Raw genomic sequence first — 13,252 nt, forward strand, 5'->3', positions numbered from 1 at the left:
CACTTCAGAATCTCACCATGATACTCAGCAAACCGCTCCCGAAACTCATTTGAGAAGATCAACCAGGCCACATAGATCACCAAAGTGGCTGATGGGATATGATCGCAGAGTGGGTGTCAAGAAAAGCAGAACACAGAGAAGTGAAGCTGAAGTGAATGTTGCACCAGTAGTGAACCTTGCAATGACACCGGTGAGACCTGAATTTGTTGCTTATCTGAGCCAAGCTGAGATGATTCAAGATCCTGTGCATTTTAAAGAAGCAGTTAAAAATGAAAAATGGGTTGTTGCCATGAATGAGGAGCTGCAAGCACTGGAAAGCAATGACACATGGGAGATTGCTGAGTTGCCAAGTGGAAAAAAGGCCATAGGGTGCAAATGGTTGTATAAAACAAAGTACAACCCAGATGGAAGTGTTGAAAGAAATAAAGCTAGACTTGTGATATTAGAGTGCAGACAGAGACATGGGATAGACTACGAGGAAACGTTTGCTCCAGTAAGATCACTTCTAGTTGTAGCTGCTATGGAGAATTGGGAGGTATGCCAAATGGATGTCAAGAATGCCTTTTTACATGGTGATCTCATTGAAGATGTGTACATGACTTTCCCAGCAGGCTACACAAGATGGAACAGTAGAGTTCATGCAAACAGCGTTGTGAAGCACCAAAGTACAAACAAGAAGCAACTAGTGTGCAAATTGAAGAAATCCCTGTATGGCTTGAAGCAAGCACCCATGCAATGGTTCTCTAAACTATCCACAGCCTTGAAAGACTATGGATTTAATCAATCTAAAACAGATTACTCTTTATTTACTCGAAGTGAGGGGGAGAGTTTGGTGATTGTCTTAGTCTATGTGGATGACCTTCTGATAGCAGGGAATGATAATACAACAATACAAAAGGTTAAAGCCTTTCTTTCATCCACTTTCCACATGAAAGATATGGGAGCTCTTAGGTATTTTCTGGGCATAGAAGCTGACAGGACAGAACAAGGTATTTTTCTGTCTTAGAAGAAGTATGCTCGTGACTTGATAAAGGAATATGGCATGCATAAATTTAGGGCTGTTAGAGTACCTATGGAAGCTCACACTAAATTGACACCTGAGCTGGGGGATCCTTTGTCAGAACCAACTGAGTACCAAATATTGGTGGGAAAACTCATATACCTGACCATTACCAGGCCAGACATAGCCTATGCTGTTCATATTTTAAGTCAGTTTATGCACAAACCGACTACAAGTCATATGCAAGCTGCAAAGAGGGTGCTGAGATATATCAATTATGCACCTGGACAAGGAGTCTTATTAGCTTCTAAATCCGCTGCTCTTCTCACAGCTTATACTGACAGCGACTGGGCAGGGTGTCCTATGTCAAGAAGATCAACAACTGGGTTTTGTGTTCTGCTAGGCTCATCACCAATCTCATGGAAATCTAAGAAGCAGGCAACAGTTGCCAGATCCTCTGCTGAAGCAGAGTATAGAGTCATGGCTCTTACTGCTTGTGAAGTGACTTGGCTCACTCAATTGTTTAAAGATTTGGGGCTGAAGAAACTTGGTCCTGTAATTTTGAAATTTGGCAACAAGGCAGCATTATCCATAGCTGCTAATCCAGTCTACCACGAAAGGACTAAACATATTGAACTTGATTGTCACTTCATTAGAGACAAAATTAATGAAGGCTGCATCAAAACTCAATACGCCCCTTCAGGAGAGCAATTGGCTGACATCTTCACCAAGCCACTCACTATTTCTCAACAACATCTCTTACTTCCCAAGCTTGGCGTTCGATCCTCTCACACCTAGCTTGAGGGGGAGTGATGAAAGGGGGTTACCTACCTCCTTGTTTCTTTCCTGTTCCTTTATTTTTCCTTTAATTTGTTTTCTTCTGTTATTTTTCCATTGACTGGTTGGTACAACCAACTGTCCTTTTCCTTGTATTAGGGTAATCTTCCTAGGGATTGGTGTGCTGTTGTATATAAAGGGAATGATTGTGATGTACGCAGCCACGATTGCAGAATAAGAATGAAATAGAAAAGACTGAACCTTTCCTGCTCTATTTTTTACTGCTCTTCACAATATTCTTCATATTAAATCTGATATTGTCATTGGATGTGTGACAAACAGCTCGCAACAAGCAGGCAAGCAGCCACCTGTTGTTACAAACGCAAAATCAATGCCCACCTCACACGCAGCGACGCATCAACGTGTCACCACTACAGCTCACTTGCATGTCGCCGGACCTCCATATCGAACCACTACAACATCAGTTCACACCCACAAATTAGCCTTAAAATTAGCCCCAAAATAAATTAAGAAGAAAGAATAGAGGTTGATTTTGGCTTTGGAGCCTGCATACTCCATCCTTAGCCCTGGCCGAAAACCCGACCCATCCCTGAAAACTCAACCCCCAACCCTGACAAACTCCACCTTAGCACCGAAAAATCCCACCTAGCCCTGAAAGCTCAACCTAGTAAACACCCTAACCACCCCAAAAAACCTCTTTTAATTTGTTAGGCTTGTTGAAGGTTTTGGCCATACAAGGATTCGGCTCGTAATCAGGCTTCCGATTGCGTTGATTGGGTTGCTGGGAGTGATAAGGACTGGAGGGAAAGGGGGTCGTTCAGGTGGCTGGGGGTTTTGGTTTTTTTTTTTTTTTAATTAGTTTGTTTTCTTTAGTTATTAAAATATAGATTATCCAATAAATTTTTAATTATTAAAAAATAGGATTGTAGACACCTAAAAATGTCTCCTCAAAACCAAACCCGATGATGAACAAAATTTCACCGCCATTATTAGTCGATTTGAGTATTTAATCTTTGGAGTGCTTATATCCGTAGTTAACCTATTATATTTCATAAACCAACCCAATTCTTAGTCCATTTCCCCAAACCATAACTTACTTTCTACTCTCCGTGTCCACATCACAAAACTGAGGTAAACTGATTTTCTGGCCCTTTAATTTTGACCTAAATAACATTTGGTTGGATAGGCCTTTAAATAAACTTTCCAACGATATATCATAAGCACAATTTCAATATAAAACGAAGAAGATATGAGCAAAACACTAAACTCGACCCAAAACCGACACCTTTTCACTAAAACAACCATATCTTAAAATCTACAAAATATTTTGACTTGATTCTAATTGGGTTGGAAATTATACTTGATAAGTTTTCCAACGATATATTAAATGTCTTATTTAGAGTTACGTATAAAAAGTTATCATAGTTTTAAAAATGCGTAAAAACTGAAATTACCGCTCAACGGCACATATATCGCGCAACGGCATTTCATGCTGTGTCACGGTATTTTGCACCATGTCACGACACACATGCCATTACACGGCATTGTTCTAGGGTTTTATTTTTACAACGCTTCAATTCCAGGGTTCCGTGCTTCACCCCTCATAGTTTCTTTATGAATACGAACCTAATTTCCTCAGTTTCGGGGCACCAGAAATCATTCTCTTTCTCCCTACACAAAAAATCATTCTTTTATCCCTCTTTAGCCTAAATACTAGCCTCCCTATTATCTCATAATATTTCCCCTAAGAACTCCAAGGAGTCCTTACTTGACCCGAAGTTCTATATTTAAACCAAGGTGTGAAAAGTAGATATAACTGAGGGTTTGGACCAAATCATCACTACTTTTTATTTAATTTAATTGTTTCAATTTGATTTATATATTTATTGAAGTTACTAACTATTTATTCATGATTTAGCCATTCAAGGAAACGCGGAAAGTGACTAATTAATCACTTAATTACTATTATTTTTATTCTTGTTGCTAGTATCGTGATTAGGGTTATTGTTATAATTTGATCTGACTAACGTTATTATTGTTAAATTGCTTCCAATATTAATGTTGATATAACGCCTAATAAGATAATTTGGACAACCGGTTTAGCTAGAATTCTTTTTAATCTTGTTATTTAATCAAGTGATCACGATACTTTAGAATTATATGTTGCATTAATATTCAACCAATTTAGTATAATTTTAGTTTGGAGGAAATTGAATCTTTGATTGCATGCCTTTGAGATCGTAAGAAATACTTTTCGCTATAAGAATCGAGTAGCGGCCAGTACGGGCGAATGTGACTCCATGACTCACTTCGTACCATCATCCTCGATCCTCCTTTCGTGGTTCTAAACCATATGGGGTTAGTAATATAATGGATTATGAATGGGGTGTAACCTTCACGGGTCAATCGTTGTTGCCTTTTGTTGTCCCTTAATCGTGGTAGCCTTAAATGATCCGTGAATGGATTACAAGTTCCTTAAAAACTTGTTGGGGGCTCCCTAGCTATCTACTTTGCTTTGTCCCTAATCGTGTGTCAATTCCCACTTCCTATGAGTGTCAAGCATATTCTCAACATGCTTAACGTAGGCGCGCTTCGAACGACGCCTATAAGGATAAACTAATTAAAAGTCGACACGTGTCTTGTAACGTAGTAAAATTGGTTACCAAAACAATATAACAGGTTAGGGATTGTTAGTGAAAGATCCTTGTTAAAGGTGGGATTAATTTTGGAATTTTAAAAGGTGGGATTGTTTATAGAAAATGGAGTAAAAGTGAGATTATTAATTTTCATTTTTTCTAAATAAAACTAATAATATATAATTTATATTAAGCACAACCCGTGTGTAGTATGGGTCCAAAAGCTAGTTATATTTGAGTTGATTATTTTTTGAAATAACGATTTCATTTAAATAACTATTTCAGTTAAATAAACCACAATAAACTGAGATAAATACACAAAAAGAAGGTTGAGAAGAATTTACAATATTATTATTCACAGACACAAAATGACACTTTTCCCCCAAAATACTTTTCATCTTGTCATTTACTTTTCACATGAATGAAGTATTAAGTAAAAAGTGGATTCCTATTTTTACTTACTACTCTATAGGTAAGAGAGAGAAGGTTGTTTAAAAACATTAATGTTAAATAGTTTTATGTTAGATCATACTTAAACTAATCGTTAGACCTTTAGTTGTAAATTGAACTTGAGCGGTCTTTTTAACCTTTATGAAAGCTAATTTAATCTTGTATTTTTTGGAATTATCTAAATTTATTAACTTTTATTTGAACTAAGCTGAACATATTGTCCTTGAAATAAGTGAGATTGAAGTAAGTTGAACAAAATATAGCTTTTGAGGATAGAGCTAAAATAAAAAAAGCCCTAGTAGAAATGTGAAGGTAGCTAAGAGATCATGAATTGAATGGTATAAGTGAGTTGGTTAATTTGTTTATCCTCCGGAATCCAAGTGAGATCGATTTGTCATAATTCCATATCTATGTTGTTTATGAGCCAAATAAATTTTCATGTTTACATGTTTTAAGTTACGTATCAAAACATCATTGAGTTATGATTGAAATTTCAAGCGGAGTTATTTTTCCCTAGTCTAGTATTGTTAGAACAAATCAACCCGGCCAAATAGGTAATATACTTGATATCAATTACTAGTACAAGTCTTATGTAGCAACAACAACAACAAAGTCTTAGGGCCTGTTCCGATTTACTGAAAACAAGTGAACTAAATTGAAATGAATTGAACTGAACTGATTGGGACTGAGCTAAACTGAAATAAATTGTTTATGAGAGAAAGAAATTAAGAAATAAACTGAATTTAAGTGGGTGGAGATGAAGTGAAGTGATATTAATTTGAACAGAATAGGCCCTTAGTCCCGATATAAACTAATGCCGGCTTGCATAGTTGCATGCTCAAACGTATACATAGATCAGATAGATGTATATAAACACCAACAAATTTAAGACGGAGTGTACTTCTATATTTTGACATAGAAGAATGTATGAATAAAGAGCACAAATTGAGAAAATCAAAAGGGTAAAGAAGTAAAGTAAATCTAATAAAAAAAAAAAAGACGTGGTAGTTAAGGTAAGGTGGTTGTTGTGTCTGGCTGCCCTGCTGGATAGAAGGGGACTTGCTTCATTTGAAAAAAAAAATTAAATTCTTTTAGATGACTTTCAGGCTTTATTTTGAGTGTATATAGGCACATAGCACCTATTTATTTAGCATGTATATAGGAGGGCGTTTTGGGGTTTTCAAATTTTTTTTCGTTTGATTTTTCTATGGTGGTACATTCATGTGTACAATTATGCTACAGTGATACATTCATGTGTACTATTATGCATGTATAATGTACCATTAAGTATAAGTTGTCTTAATAGTACTTTTTGTATATTATTATACACGTAGGGGTATTTTTTACTATCATATTTTCCACCAAAATTCCTTCCACCTTGGCCCACTTTCATGTGACAAACTTCAAGTTAATTTCAAGAATGCCATCCTATATATTTGCTAACATATAGGTATTATGCGCCTATATATAGTTATTCTTTATTTCAAGGAGACACGTAATTGTATTTTGTTTCTCTATTCTTTTTTCACGGGCTCAATGGGAAATTCTGTTTTTTTTTCAATTTAATAAAATGATTGAATATAAAATCAATTTTCAGGCTCAAAAGCTAGGATGACAAAAAAAAATATAAAAAAAATAAATAAATAACGGATTCCATGTGAGTGTTGCAATAGAGTATATAATAAATCTTAAGTCTAAATGACTAATCATTAGTTAAACTTTTTGTTGAATTAATTATTTGACATAAACAAAACTATGTATGTCTGTAGAGCGAACAAAAGTTGACCCGACCCGACCTGAGATACCGACCCAAAATCGATTATTAACCGACCTGTTTGAATCCGGAAAAATGGTGACCCGAACCTAATATGACCCAACCTAAAACCAACCCTAGACCCGAGTTAACCCGAGTATTTGAGACTCGAACTCGAACATGAATCGATTGGAATATAACCCGTAAATTATTGACCCGAACTGAGATTGACCGAAATCCGTTTTAACCCGTCAAAACCCAAATTTAACCCGACCTATTATTAAACTGACCCGAATTTAACCCGAACTATTAGTAACCAGACCTGAATTTTACTCGACCTATTACTTATCCGACCCAAAATTCCACCCAATATGTTATTAACCCGACCCGAAAATCAACACGACTTGCTATTGACCCGATTCAAATTCAACCCAAATTATTCATGACCCATTTCAAACTCAACCTTACTTATTATTTGTAGGACTTTATGTATAATAAGCGGGAATTCATAAACCATATTCATACGCACCTTAATCAGGATCACATGCATAACACACAAGAGTCACATAGTCATACCTTTGAAACGTGAATTCCACGTAGCTATTCGATCGGCAAATCAGGGAGAGAATAGAGCCCCAAGTGTGACTCCTCTACTTAGGCCACGGGATTTGATCAAGCGTCCACCAATGCTAGATTGGTCGAGTGAAAGGGAAAATTGCGATCACTACCTTCCTTGGACAACCAGACACCACCACGATCACCACCACCACCGCACACCATGGAGCCGTGAGGGAGGAGAGAGCCGTGAGTGAGAGAGAGGGAGTTTGAGGGGTTTGGTCTCATGTTTGCAAATTAGGGTTTGATCTCACTGATCATCAAATTGTTCTATTCAACCGTAGACACCTAGTCTATTTATAATCATATTATATTTAGATTATGAGCAAAGCCCAAACCCTCTAAAACCCTCTATATGGCTGGCCACCTGATGGGCCTCGTCCTCTTATGCTTGATCTAGGCCCTTTGTGTGACCTTATAGGATCCGTCCAATTAGGTTTTGACCTATTTTACTAGCCCAAACATCGTTAATACCTCTAGCTATGATATAACGACGATCCAAATGGACGAACTTAAATATCTTCATAATTTGATCCATTATCTATCAAATAATTGCACTTGACGAAGACATAAATCCTTCATTATTGACCTAACCCAATTTCAAATCACCTTAAATTCAAATTAGACCACCTTATTAATATTGATCAAAGTATAGTTATATAGTTACGTTGTCACTTATTATGTATATCTTATCTAAACTTATTTGAAGTAACTTATCCGAAATTATTTATCTTACAATAAATGAAAAAATTGATAATGATTAAACGTGAACGTCATTACAACATTAACCGTTAGCAAACTGACACAAAAAATGCACCTGAACCCGATATGACATGATCTGAAATCAACCCGAAACTAAGATTAACCCAATATTTGAGACCCGAAACCGAACATGACCTGGCTTAGAAATGACCCGGCCTGATTGCAACTCGCAAATTATTGACTTGAACTCGAGAATGACCCGACCCGCAAATTATTGCGTGAACCAAAACTGATTGAGCCGACCTGATTATAACACGTAAATTATTGACTTGAACCGAAACCGATTCGAACCCAAGAATAACCCTAACTCGTTTTAACCCGTGAAAACCCGACCTATTATTCACCCGACCCGAATTTAACCCGACCTGTTATTGACCTGACCTAAACCCGACCCAAACACGATAAGATGTATGACCCGACTCAAGCATGACCCAATCCAAACCCGACCCACATAGGTTACGACGTTAATCCGAATTGACCCGACCCGTTTATCCGAATTGACAGCTTTATATGTACGAGTATAATTTTAGGAAAGTATTTACATTAAAAATGACAAGACCAATCTAGTGGAAAAGATTGCACCTTCTAACCTTAAGGTTAAGGGTTCAATTCTTATTAGATAAACTTTGAGGATGAGAATTCTTACTATTCATCCTCACTTTCAAAGTAAAAACTGAAAAAGTTAAGGTGTGGTCATGATCCTTCCTCTAAAAAAAGACAAATATCCTAATTAGACGCCGTTCATTTGACCTTATTTTTGCTAAAGTGAAATTATTTTTACTGAATTGAAATTATTTTTGCTGAATTTAAATTATTTTTACTAAACTGAAATTAATTTTACAGAAATGAAATTATTTTTGCTGAACTGAAATTATTTTAATTCACTAATTCTCTAATATATTTATCCTTTAGACTTACTGATTTTTATTGAAATGAAATTATTTTTACTGAACTTAAATTATTTTCATTGAACTGAACTTATTTTTACCGATGTGAAAATATTTTTGCTGAATATTTTTTTAAGGTGAAGTAAGGGCATGTTCACATTTACTGAACTGAGTTGAACTGAATTGAACTGAACTGATTGGAGCTGAGCTGAACTGAACTGAACTGAGCTGAAATGAATATTTTATGAGAGAGGGAAATTAGGAGCTGTACTGAACTGAACTAATTGGAGCTGAATTGAACTGAATTGATTGGAGATGAACTGAATTGAAATTACGCAGAATTGAATAGACCCCAAATAGAACCTTAGATTTAGGTGAACTATTTAATTTTAGATTTAGGCAAATGTTTTGCGATTTTTATATAGCTTTATAAAAATTAAAAATAAACCTAACACGTTTGTTAAGCTTTTAATCAACATCATTCTACTCCGTTAACCTACAACCACCTAGGCCCCTAGCTTGATAGACTATCTTGCCCTTTGAAAAGTTCTTAGTGGTTAATCACTTTATGAATTTATTCAATGCATATGCTATAGAAAATATTAATGGAAGTTCTGTTGTAAAATAAGATGTATTTTCAAGGCTATCAAGAAGAAATAATCAATAAGATCAAAAAGTTGACCTTATAATCAATGGAACAAATACGGTGTGTCATGATGCAAATCACTGACTTGAAAACGAAATTCTGACGCAACCATGGTGCTCAATTGTATTCGCCGGCACGTTTCCTAAGGTTAACACACCACTCTCATACAAAGGCACTTTTGGATGAGAGGTTGGAGTCATATAAACTTATGCCTAAAAAGAGGAATGTGTTTAGCTTAAAGTGTTTGATCATTGTGTTTTTTTTTCGTTTTTTTCAATCATGAAAATATATACTGAAAGATGAAGAACAAGAGGATGAATCTATACATCAAAGGATGATTAAATCACAATAAACATTCAATTCAATGAGAGGTTACAAGAGAATCCAAGAGATGAAAGAAGAATGCCAAATGTTGAATGAATGTAGACATGAAAAATCTACTCCACAACCCACTTGTGGGCAATCGTTGTTGGCCACAACCTACTTGTGGAGTAGACTGATTTTTCCTTATAAAGTAGACATAAAAAGTCTACTCCACAACCCACTTGTGGGCAAACATTGTAGACCACAACCTCCTTGTGGAGCAAACTAATCAACCTCCAAAAAACTTGGTTTTTACTCTCTTTAATCCAACAATCCCCTACTAATGGGAGGAAAAACAAAGCCAAAAGAATAAGAAGCAATATATGGGCATAAGAGGAGATGTAGTACATAACACTTAGATATCACATTAGTAATTTAAAATCTAGTGCTTAGTGAAATGAGGCAATGAGCTACAAGCATAAGGGTGGAAAAACCTTGAAACCCTTACACCCTTGATCAAAGAGTGGACTAACCTTGAAACTGCAAGATTTAGCGCAAGACCCCTACAACACATACATCACTCCAAGATTTTATATTAACTCCGCGAAGAGATGCACTTATTTTATAGCCAAGCACATTCACTTTGGGTCTAGTGGAAGCTCTAGGAAATCCGCCCAAGTTTTCCATAGAAGATGGCTAGTCTTACAACCACATAGGTGAATCACAAGCACTTCTCAATAGTACTTAGTCGACGGGGTTAAGGTGTTCGTAAGAACTCAAATAATGCTACATTGTAGTCATTAACCCCCACAAGACCATGGATTCATTAAGAGCTTAATGCTCAGCCTCACAACAACCATAAACAACGGTGATTCCAAAGTTTTAGTGCGTTCACTCAAAAATTTGGATTCATTAAGAGTCTAAGGACTCAACCTCAAATGGTGGATTAATCAAGTGCGTCTCAAATAGCACCAACCTAAATGGTTTATTAATCCATTAAGAACTCAAAGAGCTCAACCTCAATCAAGCATTACAACACATGCCATAGGGATAGGAAAATAATGCTTTGAATCTTTCCACATGGGCTTAAGGCCTATCCCTCTCGACATTTCTACAAGTTATCAATGATTGTTACATGTTCAAAATTTCCTTACCATAGCGCTGAATTATTTTTGCTAGAATACTTTTCCAAAAAGGAAAACTAGCATGTTACCAACATCAACTTAATTTGCACAAATGGTTAGAAATGTCACATTCACCATTAGATGAATAAAGTAACAAGACAACCCAAAACTTGAAATTTCAAAAACTTAATCAAGTCCAATCCTTGAAAATAATATAGCCGCATTAGTGAACTTTCTTCATCAACCATTAATCACCAATCACCAACACTTGCTTTCTGGAAATTTTTGAACAACTTTTCCTGAAAGCTAGTGTATTATTTATTAACCTTCTTACCTAAAAAGATACTTAGTAAAAGATGAAATAAGTTTAAACAACGTTAATCATTCACTATTAAATTTGTAAAATATTACATTTCAACTAAAATGTAATGCATATCACTATCACATTGCTAAACGTATTAGCATACTCCACTCAAGACATACTTTAAGACCTTTTTAAAGTACACATAATTCATGCTAAAACATATTCCACTCAAATGATGACATGAACAACAAATATCATATCATCGCAAAAATCTTTCCAATCATGAAACATGTATGACACTTTAGAAAAAACCAAAAAATCATAATATATAGTTATTATTATTCTTACAATATATATCATATCCAATATCGTGAAAAACAAATTGGAAAGATAAGAAGTTCAAGAAAGTTATTAACTACAATTACACATGTGATTCTTAACATCACCACACTCACATTGTAGAAATAAAAAAAAAATATATTACCTTTAAGCAAGGAGTAAGAAGCAAACTTAATCACAAGTATTAGACTCTCACAAGGTACTAATCGAACTCTTGTACCAATTCGTAGGTAATAATCTCAGTCAACTCACACTTGAATTTTCAACTCACATTTCTTATATTCAACATGGAACTCCCCAATCTACTCACTTAAGTCACCACTTAAAAGGCTTAATATATATACTTCAACCACTAGAGGGAAACTTATCATCAAGGATCAAGATCCAAATAATTAAGTCATCTAAGTGAGACCTTCATTGTTCTATTAAGACGAGAAAAATAAAGTAACCTTTACTCACAAGTTTAGCCTTGAACACTTTCAACAACACTTAGTGAATTGACATTGAAAAAACTTAGAAGAAATATTAGAAAACACACTCCATAAAAAAGATAGGAGAACTCTAAGCATGTTAGAAATGATCTAACTCATCCTCAATAGTTTCTTCCAAGGTAAACAATCTCTCACGTCATCAATTCATTAAGTTAAGGAAAAACTCTTCAAACATAGAGATATCAAATCAACAAATCAAGGCAAACAAATAATAGTCTTTAGCATAACTAGTCGCTTTCATGATTTGCATCAAATAATAGAGAGATCTAATATTAATGCCTTTTATTCCTCGATCTTATAGTCAACTTGTTTACTCAATAAACAAAATAGATATATTGATGGGAATATAGCAATGAGAATTCTAATATGTGTAACCAATCACTTGTCACTTAAACATGACATAATGCATAAAATTGCTAAAAACAAATTATTTTAGTAAAGGAGATCAAATATTGTGGTATATGGAGGTAATCCAATAATCACATACAATAATCCAATATTGTGATGCATGGAGATAATCCAATAATCCAACATTTACATACAAAGTCATGGAGCATACAATCAATTGCTTAAAAAGAAAAACAAGACATCAAGCAAACTAAGACTTTGAGTCCAACACTAATTCTCATATTACACTTTTTTCCCACATTGGACGATAGAAGTTTTCAACTAAGTATTGAAATTAGACATGGTAAACTATACTCCTTTCACATGGGATATATAAGAACTAAATTCCTACTACAAAATTCTATACACTCATAGAATCATAACCCCTACATGCCAAAGTTAAGTCTAAAAACAAAACATAGTTGATTATGGAGAAAAGAATATGTGGACATACCTCCATGGTGCCTCTAATAATTTACTTTAGCGATCAATGATGAACAACTGAATGACCTCCACAAGTAAGACAAATATATATATGAGTATCAACACATATGTACCAAAAGTAATAGACTTTGTCATTGCATCATACTCCACATCATACTCATTGCAACAAAAAATCATGGTAAAACTTATAATTAAAACCTACAATTTAATAAGTCTTAAGTAACCATGAATTATCTATCAACATAGGCATTTAAACATTAGGTACTTACCAAATTGCTAATAGAAATTAATCTAAAACAATAGCCCTAATATA

The 13,252-nt window shown here is 35.0% G+C and overlaps 1 pseudogene; it reads left to right on the forward strand.

The window, feature by feature from the left end:
• The first annotated feature begins 1,072 nt into the window (after nucleotides 1–1,072).
• Nucleotides 1,073–1,798, forward strand: LOC145575583 (secreted RxLR effector protein 161 pseudogene; annotated as a pseudogene).
• The last annotated feature ends 11,454 nt before the right edge of the window (nucleotides 1,799–13,252 follow it).

Source organism: Chenopodium album, chromosome 13 (genome assembly GCF_948465745.1).
Source record: "Chenopodium album chromosome 13, dcCheAlbu1.1, whole genome shotgun sequence".
Taxonomy (NCBI): Eukaryota; Viridiplantae; Streptophyta; class Magnoliopsida; order Caryophyllales; family Amaranthaceae; genus Chenopodium; species Chenopodium album.